The sequence below is a fragment of the Phodopus roborovskii genome, unplaced genomic scaffold (assembly GCF_943737965.1).
Source record: "Phodopus roborovskii unplaced genomic scaffold, PHOROB, whole genome shotgun sequence".
NCBI classification, from domain to species: Eukaryota; Metazoa; Chordata; class Mammalia; order Rodentia; family Cricetidae; genus Phodopus; species Phodopus roborovskii.
Window position 1 is genome coordinate 37,963,893 of NW_026126511.1, and position 14,343 is coordinate 37,978,235.

Consider the following 14,343-nt stretch of genomic DNA (forward strand, 5'->3'; position numbering starts at 1 on the left):
GTTTATAGAAAAATCAGTTATATTTGGTCTACCAGGAAATTATCTTTGTACTGTGATCTATGTGAGTCCAAAGTAAATGAATGGCCACAAAAGATGGCATCCACTGCGTCAGCTCCCAGATGCTGCATCCGGCTTGCCTCTCCTTAGCCATTGTGTCTCTCCTTCTTGATATACAAAAAACACCAGCTTGGAGAGACATCGGGAAATACTACCTGCTTATATGATCTTGAATATAAAGGAATAACTGCAGTCAAATAAAGTTACCAGGATACCACTGTATGCCTACAAAACAAAGATGAAATTACAGCAGTAGAGGAAGAACCCAGGAATGTCTTAAATTGAGCCATAGCTTTCATGGCCCCCGGAGCTGCTCTGCAGAGGCAGTCAGTCATCTGCCTGAGCAATCAAAGACCTTTCTCTTCAGTTTTCTTTTCCTTTTGTGGTTCCCTCAACCCCTATCGTCAAGGGGAAGACAAGGGAATGGTTCCTTGGAGGTAGGGAGCATTCCTAGAAAACAGTAATACATTATGTGCTACTCAAATGGAATTCCCTAATAAAATTATAATTACACAGTGTGAGTGAGGGTAAAGCTTATCACTGGCATCATTTGGAGTCTTTAACATACTTCACACATCTTTGTCCAGTTGACTCATGCCATTGTCTAATAGAGAATGCAGAATAAATCACCTCTGGATGAAGGGAAATACTGTTGCTACATCCAGAACAGGTTGAGACTGGGGAGATGGTGAGTGAGCTGTTAACCTTTTACAAGTGAGGTCACTGAGGAAAATATCTGACACTACCTAGAACAGAATTGTTACATGTCCCTTGATGGGTCCTAAAATTAAACTGGAAATACTCTAAACCTGGGGTTTGTCTAAAACACTTCGGTGTCATCGCATACTGAGCTGACTCTGTTAGGAAGTCTGGGAGCCATCAAGTAGTCATTGTGCCTGCAGAAGAGGCCCACACCACTGGCCTTCTAGAGTTTCTCTTCCAGGAGACAGCAAACAATCCCTCCCTTGGCTTGCCTCTCAAGTTAAAAGGAGATGGGAAGTGTGAGGCGAGGCGGGGAGTGCCCTGGCAGAGTCAGGGGCTGAACTTGAAACCCATCCAACAGATATGGGTCAATGTAGACTGTGTTTAAAAGACAGAGCTGAACCTGGGGTTCCTCAGGTTTCAGGGACACTAGAGCACCCTGCTTCTTGCAGTTAACTGTCCTGACAGCAGCTTGAAGTGTTCCTCTGGCTATGTACCCTTCTTGGCCAGGAACATGGCATCCGAGTGATTAATTCTCTACTAAATAGGGTCTGGTGATCTTTGTGATTTTTTTTCTAGATCCTTTCTTTTTCTTCCTGGAAAGGCCTGTCTTGCCCTTGTCAAATGCTGAGTGTCCCCTTTCCGAAGAGCTGGAGCACATGAGTGTCGCCCTAAAGCATCTGTTCCATCATACAGCACTTGCTGTGGTGGTTTGTGGGGGCCATCATTCTTTCGTGGGGATCACTCTGTTGGCATCAGGAAGTTCTCTTGAGTGCAACGGTGACGAAAAGAGACCATCAACCAAGTCAACAACAAAATAGGACTTGGTTATCAACTACACATTTATGAGGCAAGGTGGGAGGCTGCAACGTGAGATGGTTGTCAGGTGGTGGGGTCACATGCCAAAGGATGGACTGTAGAGAATATGAAAACTGAGGCATAAGACAAAGTGCACTGGTTTGTCACTGGACATGCTGAGGTTGAGGTTCTGTAGCACTTAGATGGATATAGGACTAGCATTCTCAGGCATAGTGGATAAGGGACACTAAAGTAGGCAATGAGGTCTCAGAGGGAAGTAGAAGACCCAAATAACCATACAAGAAAGAAGCAGGAATTTTAAAAGTGATCAGCATTTAACACCCATGATGCCCTGGGTTCAGTTCTGAGCACTGACCAAATGAGAAAGGCATTGGGAATCACGGATAAAGTCTGTGGTTCTCTGTTCTGCAGGATGGGGTTTGTGGAAGTTGTCAAGAATAACACGTACTTTAAGAGGTACCAAGTGAGATTTAGAAGGCGGTGAGAGATACAACTGACTACTATGCTAGGAAATGGTGGATGATCCAGGACAAAATAAGTACAATACACACAAATACAGGATGATAGTTCATGTAAATAATGGAAAAATCATCTGCCATATTGTGTATGCCTGTATAGAAGGGGCTATGATAGTCTGCACAGCATACGCATGGGAACTGCCAAAGTACAGTATGAAACTTGGCCTAACAAATTATGCTGCAGCCTACAGTACTGGCCTGCTGCTGGCCCACAGGCTTCTCAATAGGTTTGGTATGGACAAGACCTATGAAGGCCAAGTGGAGGTGACTAGAGAGGAATGTGCAAAGCATGGATGGTCAGCCTGGTGCCTTAGCTTGCTATTTGGGTGCAGGTCTCGCCCAAACTACAACTGGCAATAAATGTTTTGGGGCCCTGAAGAGAGCTGTGGGTGGAGGCTTACATATTCGTCATAGTTCCAAATGATTCCTGAATTATGATTCTGAAAACAAGGAGTTCAATGTAGAAGTCCCTCAGAAGCATAATCATGGGTCAGAATGTCTCCCTAATGGAGGGAGACAAAGATGCATATAAGAAACAGTTCTCTCAATACATAAAGAATGACGGAACTATAGACAGGATGCAGAAGATGTGTAAGGAAGCTCATGCTGCCATCCGAGAAAATCCAGACTATGAGAAAAAGCCTGGGAGAAGTGGAGATGAGGACATGAGGCCGTCCCCAAATGTCTCTTGAAAAAGATCGGGTTGCTCAAAAGAAGGCAAGCTTCCTCAGAGCTCAGTTTTCTTCATAAAGATATGACTGGTCAAAAAAACAAAAACAAAAAACAAAACAAAACAAGGATAAGGTGAAATAACACCCAAGAGGCTTGGAAATGAACGGTGACTGACAAGAGTTATCTCAGTGGGGTGAGGGGGACAGAGCCAGTGGACATGGCTTAAGGAATGACTCGTAGACAAAAAAGTGGAGGAAAGGAGTCTCCTTGTCACCTAGGGATCTGAAGCAAAGGGGAAAAAGGTGCTGGAGAGAGCCATGTCAGCTTTCAAATGGGAACAAAGAAGAGAGTCTGTGCTGCCATTCATGGCAGGTGAAGGACTCCAAGATGGGTGGACAGCGGAGGTCCTCAAGAATCAGGAAGGGATGGGCCGTGGCCATAGAAGGACAATTCCTATCTAAGAATTCAGGGTGGATGATGCTTTGAGACCCAAGATCTAAGGAAGAGGACAAGTAGAGATCAAAAGACATGGATGTAAAATCATATCCAACTGCTGGCTTAAATCACCAGTTTCAACTTTTTAAGAGATCAGGGCTGGGAAGGCAGGCAGCTTGTAAAGAGTGAGGAAGGTGTGTCTTACGATGTTGTCCTTCCCCATAGCCATGCTTCTGATTTCTTGGTCCTGGATTGAGAACTTTCACACCATAGCTGTCCTTTGCAACCGTCACCAATGTATGAGGTGGTCATGGGTATTCTCATTTCACACGTGGGGAGAGCTGGGCCTCAAAGACAGTCATTCAACTTTGGCCCAAGTAGGAAGTACAAGTTTGCAAGTGCTTTATCAATACCTGTCAAATGAATGGGCTGCATAGAATACTCTCTCCAACTTGTTACACCTGTGTGTGATGCTTTCCTCAACAGTTTTGCTAGTGAGTTGATTTCCATGTAGTTTTGGATCAGCAATAAGTTCCAAAAAAAAAAAAATTCACGATAATGAAAAACACAAAAAGTGGCTGCACAAGGAAATGCCAGGGCTTCTATATTTACTCCAAACAGAAGAGCTACTTGCCTTTTTATGGCTGATTGGAAAATGAAATTTAATTGGCCAAAGCCCTTGAAGCTCCTGTGTCTATCGCTCCCAGCTAGAAATGATGTGTGCTCAGTTTCCATTTTACCCTGAATACTATCTGGCTGAAAATTCCTGCCAAAACATTTCACTGAAGGATTGACAAGGCTCTAACCGAAGGGCGGCAGCTGATGTCAGTGTCAGTGTGCTGACATTTACCACTTCATCCGGCTGAATAAAAAGTAACCATTTAGGTCCTTGGGAACCCTGCATGTTCTTCATAGTTGGAAGTCAGAATCTAATGTGTGTTCTTCTCACCATTATGTCAGCAAAAGAGAATTGTGCAAATAATAAAATGTCATGTATAAGTAGGACATTGGCTCCCAAGTTCCTGTGGGTCGGTATTCAACTTCTCCCAATACTCATTTGAGAGAACTGTGCCTATGTTTGGCACACAACATGGGCTAAAAATTGCATGTTCAATTGCGTTGAGCTGCATCAGCATTACAGGTGGCTTTATTTTTTTTTCTCCTAGAGCAGAGCACAGAGCTGTGTGCATGGGTATTCTTAATTCATTATTGAAGTTCTGGATGAATTATTAATCCCAGAGGAAAATCCATAGCCAGAATTGTCTATCATTGCAATGGGAGGAGAATGGGTAGTAACCCAGTTAGGTTAGTCTTCCTACATCATCACCCCCTTCTCCCTCTCTGAGTCTTAGATTTTGTAGCTCTTCCAAGCTGTGGCTGTAATTCTCATTCAATCCCTGACTTATGGCTTGACCTCAAGATGAGTCACTTGATCTCAGTTTAGTACTTATTTCTCCTTCAGTGAGAGCCAAAGGGGCCTGGCTCTGCAGTTAGCAAGTAATCAGGCCTAAAAACTGGATGTCTTACTCAGTGCCATCCATCATTTCTGGAAGGCCAACAGAAATGAATCACGGATACAAAGGCCCAATGGGTTTCCCCAACTCCTACCAAATTAGCCCTTTGGGGTGGCTAAGTCAGTGTAGAGTACAGTGAAGGGGAAAGATAGGGAACTGGTGATGACTGACCTAAACCCAAAGAGGGAAAGTCTGGCAACAGAGGGCAGAGGGCAGGGGACATATACAACTCAGGCTACAATGGCTGCGAATAGTTTGTACCCTTGGAGAGAACACGACAGCCTCTGCTTTTTATAAACACAAAAGACAGCATGTGAGCTCTCCAGACCTTGGCACTTAAACTCAAGTGACGGGAGTGATGGAAAAGAAGGCTGTGCAGTGTATCTCACAGAGCAATGGATGGTGAGGAATGAAGCGCCAAGCAAGCAGAGGCTGGAATGGGAATCCCTTACCTTGTCCCCTTTTACCCTAAGACTGCTTTCCCTAAGGAGTAAAAAGATCCACGGAGATGAAGGCCCAAATCCCTTTGAGAACAATCTAGAAAGGTCTGGGGTAGATAGTACACACCTTCACTACAACAGAATTAAGAGAGGACCACAGAGTGTGACCTGATGTCATGGCTGCAGCCACGGCTCTGACAGGGGCACAGGATGGTTGGAAACCTTGTAGACACTCTCTGGAACAGGGGCCCCTGCTAATGGGAGGGCAGGCTTGAAATGATCCTGCATCGTCTTCCTGGGCATGTTTGTGTGCAGGTTCTCCAGGTATCAGAAGAGCCTTTGAGCCTGCATCACCTTGCAGCTGAGCTCACAGCACCATTTGGGTAACAGCAATAATTGATGGGCACTTCAATCACACATAAAAGCTTCTAACATTTTATGTGCAACACTGTAAATCTTACCGGTAGCATCCATAGTAACTGATGAGACAGGTCCTCGGAGCAGCAAAGTATCTCAAGAATCTCACAAGGAACAGTAGTTTAAGAATATCTTTGTCTTATGACAGTACTTATAAGCTCTGTGAGCCATAGTAGGACTCAATAAATATGCAATGTGATAAGACAGTAAAATCATAAGCAGTGCTTTGCACATACTCAGGAGAGAGGGGGTAATTTCTTAATGTTCAAAAGGAAAAAAAAGGAAAACAATAATATACTGTTTAAAAGAACAATCCAGGAGCTTGGCAGGTAGCTTAATCACTAACACATTTGCCAGGCATACATGAGGACCTGTGTTTGATCCCCAGAACCCACAGAAAAAGCCAAACACAATGGCCTACTCTTTAATCCTAGCACTGATTCCAAAACAGACACATCCCTGGGTGTTGCCTTCCAGTCAGGGTTTCCTAATCAGAAAGCCCCAGGCCAGTGGAAGACCCTGTCTTCAGAACAAACCAACAAAAAAGTGGATGAAACCTTAGGAACAACTCACATACAACCCATGCACACTCATGCACACACACACCCATGCACACCCATGTGCGCACACACACATACACACACACACGCAGAGTATATCGCAAATACTAACAAACTATTCCCACAGAGCTGCTGTATTAGCACTGAGGAAACTCTTGGTGGTCTCTGCCAGTAGTTAAAATCTTGTAGTTATCAGATTAAGACTTTTATTCCATTCATTTGGCAAGGTCCATTCAAATGAAGAATTTGGCTTAAGGTTCAAGCACAGTGGATAGATCCTTCAATTTCCTGTTGGACACCATTGAGATCAAATATAATCTAGTTATTTGCTTTTCAGTTTGCTCCTCTACTCTAGGTGTTCAAGGGAAGGCGTGGGGCAATCACCTTTCATCATCCCAGAGTCATGGGGTGGATGTCCAAATGTGTAAAGACTCTTTTATGGATTAGTACTGCTAGATGCCGATAATCTTTAACTTTCCTTAATGTTCATGCTGCTGTTCCTACTGCTCTCCCCAGCAAGGAGCACCAGCCAGCATACCCATTTGCCTTCCTTTTGGTAACAGCCCCTGCATTTTACTTTAGGGAGCTGAACAGAAGTCTCCCGAGACAGAGAAAAGAACAACGTCATCTAAGCGCCCCCTTTAAAGAAGCCTGTTTGGCCTGTTCTAATGTACATCATTCATCATTCTTGTTTTTTTTTTTTTTTTTTCTTCAGTTACTTACAATTAAAGTTTCCAAACCCAAAGAGGAGTAAGAAGAACAGTAAATGAATGTCTGCATTTCTTTTAAATTTACCAATTGTTAACAACTTGATATGTAAACATTATCTCTATGTATATTCTATTTATCACTATATATCACTATATTTACCTGCCTGTCTTTCTCTATCATCTACCTGCCAGTCTGTCTGTCTGCCTATTTATCTATTCATCCTTCTCATTTTCTTTTGCTACTGTGCAATACCACTAGTATTATCGTGCTAAGAAAATTAAAATCCATTCAATAAGTAGCTCGTTTTAAAATTTTCTCAATTTTTCTTAAAATATCTTTTTATTTCATTTAATTTTCCCCTGAAGATTTGTTAGTCGAATATCATTACTACATTTGGTGGGTTTGTTTTTGTATCTTTTAACCTACAACAGTGTCCTGGATTTCATTGTAGTTTTCCATTAATGGCCTTGTGTGCTGGGTAATCTTATGTCAATTTAACACATGCTAGAGTCATCTGAGAAGAAGAAACCTCAGTTGAGGAAAGGCTTCCATAAGATCCAACTGCAGGGTTACTGATTAATGGGGGCTGGCCAGCCCATCGTGGGTAGTTCCATCCCTGGCTGGTGGTCTGGGTTCTATATGAAACCAGGCTGAGCAGGCCATGGGGAGCAAGCCAGTAAGCAGCACCCCTCATGGCCTCTGTCTGCACCAGCTCCTGCCTCCAGGTCCCTTCCCTGTTCAAGTTCCTGCTTGACTTCCTTCAGTGATGGACTATGACATGGAAGCCAAATAAAACCTTTCTTTCCCAAATTGCTTTTTGTCATGGTGTTCTATTATAGCATCAAATTAAAATCTAATAACCCGTAACTAAGACATATTCTAGTTCATATTTTAGAACTCAGACTTATAAAATATACTGCATCCTGGGTTTTTCTGATTACTTACTCAAGATTAGAACCATAATTTTAGCAAAAATTCTTTCTATGTGGCATATTATATTAATCTCTGTACTTCTCTCTCTGTCTCTTTTATTTTCAACACTATGAAATGGGAATCACCCCACTTGACCTATAGTGATGTTTCCCATGTTTGCGATTTTCCCATATTTACAATTACAAAATCAATATAATCATAAAATTATGTCAATAAAAAGTTAAATAATATATACTAATTTTTCCCTACAGTTTATTTGACTAGTCTTCCAAGGGTAGATATTAAAGCTGTTTATTATAATTTTACCACAGTGAAAATCTCACACACATGTTGTTTCCAACGTTTGCAGTCTATCAGGGGATCAGTTCCTAGAACAGAATTGGGAGTGCTGGGCCAAAGGGACATGCATATGTGGACTTTTAGATATTGCCAAGCTCCCTTCTGTAGAAAACTGGCAAAATGTCTCGACACACAGTGTTCTCCCTTATAGAAAGTTCACTCTTCCTTTACATTCCACACAGGTTTCCCCTAGTGTCCAGAAGGAAGTGCCTGCTTTTCAAGTATTCTTTTTGGCTTCATATCACCCAGCACTGTGTTCATAGAGGTGCCTGGTGAGTACCGAGCAAGTGAATGAATGCATCTATGAATGGACAAGCTGTTATTTTCCATGCCATCAGTGCTCACACTCTAGTTAGGACACTGAGCCCCAAATCCAATAAGAACACTTTTCAAGGGCGCTGTACCAGTTGGCACAGAGGGCGTAATGGGCTGACAAATGTGCAAACAAGCAAGAAAAGGTAAGGTGTTACTTCAGTTTCTGAAATAGCAACCAAAACACATTTGGTTAGCACCCACGGCATGCTGAGGAAGACAGAGACCAAGTATAAAGAGGACATCCTCAGGCTAGTGCAGCGGGCACACCTGCAGCCCAGGCACTCAACAGGCTGAGGCGTAAGGATGGCCAACCCAAGGCCAGGCAAGGCTACCAAGTGAATTCCAGGCCAGGCTGCAATACATAATGAGAAAAAAGCAAAGCAATGGTCCCAGAGCTCAAGCTTGCAATGCAGATGTGGGAAGACGAGACACATGTGCACAGACAATGAAGAGAAAAGGCATCTTGTGGTAAATACACCCAGTGGACAGTATAAACTTTTAATGTAATAAGAGTTACAAGGAAGAGGGCCAACTGCACTCTGGGTGTGAGTGAGCAGGAATTCAAATCAAAGAGCACCATGGGGGAAAATATGGCAGTTGATGGTGTAGTTGAACCAGGGTGGCTGGAGCAGGGGGTCATATAGGAGAGCGGCATGGTACACATTGATATTTGCAGTTTGAGGCTAAATTCGAGGAAGGCCTGCTAAGAAATATGGCGGATCACAGTTCTGATGATTTTAGTTTGGATGAAAGTTGGCATGATGTCCCATGACCTCATTTCTTTTCTTTGGAGTGGTCCTTCCCCAACTTGTATGATCCTGGTGGGTCTGTGAAACAGTTAGCAATCCTCCGCATGGCTGAACTACCCACGGCCTTCTACCCCAGCAAGTGCAATCAGTTCCCATCAGGTGTGGGAGAATGAAGGCCCTTCTTCCTGGGACTGCTGGGCTGGGAGTGTGTGGGTATGGGGCCGGTGGCAGTGGCGCTAGCCACCTCATGAGGTGAACCCACATGTAGAGTGAAGCCGAGCTGAGCAAGGCAGAGTGGGGTATTGGAAGGACAGACAGGGGTCTGATCGTCATTCTTGCTGGGGTGTCCTGCACCGGTGACCTTTCCTGGAATTGCCAGCTCTCTGGAAACCAGAAATTTGTCCTTCTGTTTTTCAGCTGGCTTCAGGTTGCTTTCTGACACTTTCATCTAAAAGAAGTTTGAACAATATGGGAAGCTTAGACTTCACCCCACAGATCAAAGCTTCCCAAAATCACTTCCTTTGATCACTGGTCCCCGAAGTCCTTTAAAGAAGAAGAATTTGCATAGTAAATCCAGTTTGAGAATACTGCCTTCCAGAGGCTCCTCTGTGGGGATTAGTGTAGTAACACATTAAACACTAAAAGGTTCTCCTTGCTCTGGAGCCTTCCATTTGTCCTATCTCATCTATGATGTACTGTTCCTACCCTGTTCTGTGTCCTGGGAGGTAGAGCAGATGCTCTGAATCAACAGACACCTCATCTTTGAACCTAGCTGGATTTGGGCGAGCAAAGGAAGCTTTGTGGAGTCAGGTGAAGGGAGGATGGTTTTCCAGGATGCTCGGTCCCCTCATCCCACCCAGCCCAGTCATTGTGGGCTGGTTGTGTCTCCCCTTTCACTCTGACTTTGTGAGTGGTGGGCGGTTCCCTGCTGCTGGGATAAGCCCAGAGCCATTGCACCCTCCTCTGTGGTGGTTTCCTCAGAACCCGCCTATCATTTGATAAACTGTTCTAAGATTAGTCATCTGAGTGTCATGTTTCCTTCCAGTGCCTGTTTGATCTTATTCCCAATTAATCCACTATGTCCTGAACCCATTAAACCTCCAACTTGTTTTAAATGGGAGAAACATCTATTGATATTCTGCTATTGGACAGATAAGTTTGGAACACATGCTTATCCAGAGGCCTTGAAAAGACAGTGTCTTTGTCTCAGGATTCTAGAAAGATGGAAGAGGGGCATTTCCTGCCCCATCATCCTTCTTAGCCTTTAACATTCTCCTAAAGCACCTGGGGCATCTACCAGAAGGTCATGTTAGGCCTCAGTCTTTGGCACCTCTTCCTGATCTTTTCCTACCCAAAGAACACTCTTTAAAAAATGGCCCGGTGTGTGCCAGCATTTACCCACCAACATTCTCCAAAGCTCTGTGCTCACCCTGGGCCATTCACTCACATGGCCAAGGCAGTTCCCTCTCATCCTGATGGACAAAGGGTAGGTTTTAAACCCTTGCATGGGTGAGTCAATTTTCTTGTTTGATATCATCTCTCATACCTCACAACTTCGATCAAACACATGCTGTTCTACACATAGATAATACCTCTTTTGTCCCCACTGATTTGTAAATTAAGGTGTACCCCTATGCACATACACACAAGCATACACACATGCAATATGCACCCATGCATGAGAGCACACATTATGTTGTCCAGACTTGTCTTAAACTCCTGGGCCCCTCAGGAGTTTAATTCAAGCTCCTTGGGACTACAGGCTCTCAGCACAGTACTAAGTTGTCATTCTTTGATATGAAGTTCAAATGTTGTCATTGTAGAAGTCATTCCCTGATCATCCCAGACAAGTGTGATTTCTCAGGTTTCTGAGGGACTGGCATCCACTGAAGCAGAATTCATGTATTCTGAAATCATGGTACAATTTGGGACTACTGTCCATGTCCTAGGACTAGTTAGCCTTACTCTCTTCTATCGTCAAACCGTAACAGACTTACATGCATTGTGTGTGGACTGAATTACATACTAGTTCTCGGTACCACAGAATGTGACCTTATATGGAAATGAGGTCATCACAGATGATATTGGTTCAAATGACTTCATCCTGGAGTAAGGTAGATTTCTCATCCAAAAAAAAGAAACCGAAATCTTCAAAAGTGGACCTAGACCCACAAATAATGAGAATACCATGTGAAGATTGGAGTCTTGCTACCACAAGCCAATGAGCACCAAAGACAGTTAGCAAAGCACATGAGTTACATTGGAGGCATGAAACAAAGGCTCTCTCATGGCCTCAGAAGGAGCCAACCCTGCCGATGGCCTAACCCAGCTTCCCAAGCCATCTGACAGTCTGTTGCTGTGGTTCAAGCCACCTAGCCTGTACTTTGTTCTGGTCTTCCATCCAACCATTAGACATAACTCAAAAGAGAAGAACCAAGCCACGTGGCCACCAAGTCATATGGTCACCAAGTCATGTGGCCGCTCAAAGGCGGTGGTCCCTCTAAGGTCTACTGAACTGCCTGGGTCTTATGTCATTTCTGGCTAACTAATTCCCTTCTCCAAGCTTCAGCGTTCTTCTCTGTAATGTGGAGATAAAATCTACCTTGGAAAGTTGCTGTAGGGATTAAAGAAGATAACATTAAGCTTTTAGGCACAGTGCCCGACAGTTAACATGTTTAATAAATGCTAGGTCTTGTCTTTGTAATCCTCTTGCTGTGCAAACAAGGTCAGACCTAGACATGCAAAGTGCCTGTCTGAGTGCATACAGTGAATTGACAAGTTAAAAATTAAACACAAGCCAGGAGCCCTGACTCCAGTTCATAGGCACCAGTCCCTGTATGTCCCATGTCTTACTGTGCATTGAGGAAGAGAACACACACATGGTGGCCCTGATTAAATGACGTCTGATGTATGTGCTTTATTTACTTAGCTGCAGCTGAGAAATTGAATTTAAGGAGTAGGACCATTGTGGATTTTCTTCCCATCCACAGGTAACTGAGATGAATTGTATCTTAAAGCAAACTATCCCTGCTTTTTTTTTGTGTGTGTGTGCCAAATTAAGTTCTTTATCTTAAGAAAGAAATCATAATACATAGTCATGTAGTGGACTAGACATGAGAGCAGAAATGAATGAGCAAAACTGATAGGAATAGGCTCGTGGAACATCACCAATCCGTATGTTTGTATGCACAAACACTGTCTATAGAACTGCTACCAAATGATGCTGGGATTCATTTTAATCACATAGTCCTCCCAAACACAGGGTCTTCACCTTATGTAGGACTCCTCAAGACTTTCCCTGATGGCTTCAACTTCCTTCCCTTCCTTTTGAATCTAACATGAGGACTTCTTCACAAGTCGGATGAGACACACGACACTCCTGCCTCAGAGTGACACTTATTCTGATTCTTAGACAATAGTCAAAAATGATTATGTCTAATAAATTATGATGTCCTTTCATCACTGATGATCAGTGCCCGTGGTTTTTGTGCATCGACATGTTTGGAAATCAATTATGAACCAGAGAAGTGGGAAGGAAAGCTTTCTTCCACTCTGGCAAGAGGCTGAAGAGCCTCTTTCATATGCTGTGGGAGTCTCACAAATCTATTGCTGGAAGACGAAGGTTACTCAGTGAAAGCAGTGAAAAGGGGTGTGAAAAGGGTGATTAAATTCTATGATCTCACTAGATTTTTCTGGTCTCTTCCATCGTGCCATGACAACTTGCATCAGGAATTTTTTTTTTCTGAATTGCAAAAGATATTGAAGTACCTCCCTCTGAAACCGACACTTGGAAGCCCTTATTTCTAAGATGATGATGTTGGGGAATTAAGTGAAAATCAACATTGACCTGTCAGCTTTAATTTTTTTTATAGACTTAAGACTTTTCTCTACTAACAATCCTATATGCCAAATCCATATACTGTGTTTAGGACCTTCAAAAAAGTGATAGAAATAAAGAGGGGGATATGGAGAAGACCCCATAAACTGAGAAATAGCCTGTTTTGTCAGCGTCTTCCTTGGGACAGCTAAACCTCCCCAGGGCCACAAAGATAGGGTAGTGAGTGAGCCTGGATGTCCTCCCATCAACTTCTGGCTGCAAATCACCTGCCTGTGGTTCTAAGCTTTAACAGTGTGGAATCATCTGCCCCCTTTTTGTTTCTCACAACTACTTGGCACAGAGTATTGTTGACAAGAAGACCAAATATTCTGTGGTTTGACCCCAAGTATGCGTCTGCCTCTGTTGGTACCGCTGGATCCAAGCTCAGCATTCCTAAGGTGACAGGGCAGGCTCTGGGTGTCCCAGGTGGAAAGAGGCAAGAGGCAAGGGCCTACACCTTCATTCTCCCCCAATAGAAGCAGAAGCTTCAGGCTACACCTCTGCCCACTTCAAGGTTTCCCAAGCCCCTTGGAATCAAATTCATATCTGTTCCCCACTGTGTTTGTGGAGGGGGGGGTGTCCAGAGCTCTCAAAGATCTCCAGTTCTTATTTAAAGAGTTGAATGATTTCTTTGTTGGTGTTTATGTTTCAGTGGAAATAATACAATCTTGGTTTGAGTAATTGTTAATATGAGCTGTCCAATGGGGTGGGGCTTATGAGTGTGTGTTGGCCCAATGAAACTCTCAGGTATCTAGTTCTTGAAGAAGAAAAATTAATAATTTCAAATGAAACTTCATAATAACCAAGCATATTAACATAGTTGATTTGTCTCAACAATTATATTTTTTGATCTCAACTACAAAACTCGGCAGGATACTTTCCCTAATTTCTTTGATGGAAAAGGATATTACAGATAACTACAAACAAGAGCATTAATCCAGCCTTGAGGGGAATTGGAACTGCTAATGAACAGGACAATGAGGAAGCCATTTTCTTTCCTTTAGAAATAGCAAGAATATGGGAGCTGGGGACATGGCTCAGTCAGTAGAGGGTTCACCTAGCACACATGGAACCCAACATTCAGTCCCCAGCAAAGCATAGACCTGGGGTGGTAGCTCACACTGTGTAACCAGCACTTGGGAGGAGGAGGAGGCAGGAGGTAGCTACCTGGAAAGTTTGAGGCTGCTCTAGGATCCATGAGACCCTGCATCAATAGGCAAACCAACAAAAAATAAAAATCTGATGATGATAAAAACGTATATAGTGGCAAAAAACAGAGAGACTA

General features: G+C 43.4%; 1 pseudogene; it reads left to right on the plus strand.

Annotated features, from left to right (window-relative positions):
• The first annotated feature begins 1,981 nt into the window (after positions 1-1,981).
• On the plus strand, positions 1,982-2,846 carry LOC127230460 (60S ribosomal protein L5-like; annotated as a pseudogene).
• Positions 2,847-14,343: the final 11,497 nt, after the last annotated feature.